The sequence below is a fragment of the Clupea harengus genome, chromosome 14, assembly GCF_900700415.2.
Source record: "Clupea harengus chromosome 14, Ch_v2.0.2, whole genome shotgun sequence".
Lineage (NCBI taxonomy): Eukaryota > Metazoa > Chordata > Actinopteri > Clupeiformes > Clupeidae > Clupea > Clupea harengus.
In genome coordinates this window covers 531,995-534,494 of record NC_045165.1, presented here as the reverse complement: position 1 = coordinate 534,494, position 2,500 = coordinate 531,995, and positions in this window count along the sequence as shown.

The window sequence follows — 2,500 nt, the reverse complement described above, 5'->3', positions numbered from 1 at the left end:
TTTTGAATATTGATATATGTATTTCATTTGTTTACTGACATGATATTATAATGTTATCTAGCGAAATGCATGTTGACATACAGCAATAGTATCAAAAAACATGATTGTATCTTCATTATATATTTAACGTAGTGGTAAGATAAAGCTGGTAGGTTAGCTATGTCAAGCTAGCGTGCCTTGTTCTGTCCAGTTTTACAATCACATTTGTTTTTCATGTTCCATGTTTCCCTTTTTTACACGTTTACAATTAAATAAAATATTTAAAGATATCACATGGTGTCTTTATTGGTTTGGCTTAATGGTATTAACTTTGCAAATAATCCCTGGTAGATAACTTGTCATCCGCAGAATTGTAAGATATAGTGTGAACAGTATTACAGATGGTAGGCACAATAAGTACACCAACCTTTCCAATTAACAAATGTTGTTGCTTATAATTATTACTAGTAGTGACATCTGTAGAGGCATTTATTACCAGTAGCTATTTCTTTATCAAAATGGCACAGCCTAGACATTGAAAGACAACCCATTGCGTGAGTACTTTTACTTTTAATACTTAAAGTACATTTAAAAGTAAGTACTTTTTACTTTTACTTAAGTAGGATTGTTGATGTAGTACTTTTACTTTTATCTTCCTGGGTACTTGTACTTTTACTTAAGTACTAAACTTCAGTACTTCCTCCACCACTGGTCATGACAACGAACACCTCACATACACATGCACGTGCACACACACACACACACTCGGTCACACACACACACACACACACACACACACACACACACACACACACACACACACACACACACACACACACATATACACACACACACACACACTCGATCACAAACACATAGAAGTGCACATCCACAGAGAGAGAGAGAAAGAGAGAGAGGGGGAGAGAGAGGGAGAGAGAGAGAGGGGGGGGGAGAGAGGGTGAGAGAGAGAGAGAGAGAGAGAGAGAGAGAGAGAGAGAGGGGGAGAGAGAGGGAGAGAGAGAGAGAGGGGGAGAGAGAGAGGGAGAGAAGGAGAGAGAGAGAGGGGGAGAAAGAGAGGGGGAGAGAGAGAGAGGGGGAGAGAGAGAGGGAGAGAAGGAGAGAGAGAGAGGGGGAGAAAGAGAGGGAGAGAGAGAGAGAGGGGGAGAGAGAGAGAAAGGGAGAGAGAGAGAAAGGGAGAGAGAGAGAGGGGGAGAGAGAGAGAGGGGGGTGGGTAAAGAAGGACACACACACTCAAACACACACATCACAGACACTGTCATTAATCAGCCATGACAACTACTACTTGTGAAGTAAATCCTTCAGGAGTTCTTTCACATACACAAATACATGGAAGTGTATCACCCTCACCATCACATACATACACACACACACACACACACACACACACACACACACACACACACACACACACACACACACACACACACACACACTGTATCTACAGGACCCATCACTGTTGTGTCTCTACATACACGACACAACGATATGTATCTCTTCCCACCTAAACCCATCGAATGCTCTGAGAGTAAGCGTGTGTGTGTGTGCGTGTGCGTGTGCGTGTGCCTGTGTGTGTGTGTGTGTGTGTCTGCTTCTTTATGTGTGTTGTAACATGCAAGTCTATTTTGTTGACTTATCTAAATGAGATCCATATAGCTAGAGTAGAATAGACTAGAACAGAATGCAGTAGAGTAGAATAGAGTTGAGTGTGAGTGTGTATAACTGTGTTTGTATTTGCGTATGACACTGTGAGAGAGTGTGTGTGTACATATGTGTGTGTATGCTGCGGTGTGTGTGTGTGTGTGTGTGTACATTCGTTTGTGTATGCTGCTGTGTGTGTGTGTGTGTGACCAGGGCTGTAGTGGAGGGTAAACGCACGTAAACGCCGTTTACGCACCTCTGGAATTTTGGAAATAGCGTTAACGCACCTTTAAATATCGTTTACGCACCTGTAAGTGGCGTTTACGCACCTCAAAGTTCCCTGGGCCTTGTATTCTGCCGTTGGAATAATCAGAAATAAATTTGGTGTCATTTTAAAACACCTAAATTTCAAATTGTTGAACATATAAACGCTGTAGTCTGAATCATTTTCATCTGCGCTGTATTATGGTCTGTGACCCTCCAATCAGTGCCTTGCGGCTGTTGCGGTGACACCAATCAGGATCCAGGAAGTATGTAAACACATACACGTTGTGGATTAGCCTGCCTGACTACCCGTTCGGAATGAATTCATTAGCCATGGATATCAGGCGATTTTTGAAGAGACCATCAAGTGCTTTCACTCACACAGATGCCCGCAGAAGGCCTCAAGTACAAAGTAAGACTGAAGAAAATCAATTCACGTTTTTAAACGTTGTTTTGGTTCGAACAACATCGCATTAAGACAGGGACAAACTCTAATAATAACGTGCTTTCAAATACGATGATGCAGGTAACAAGCCAGCCTTCCCTGTTCCATCTAAAGAGGACTAATACAACGTAAATTCTTTCAGCAATTGAAGAT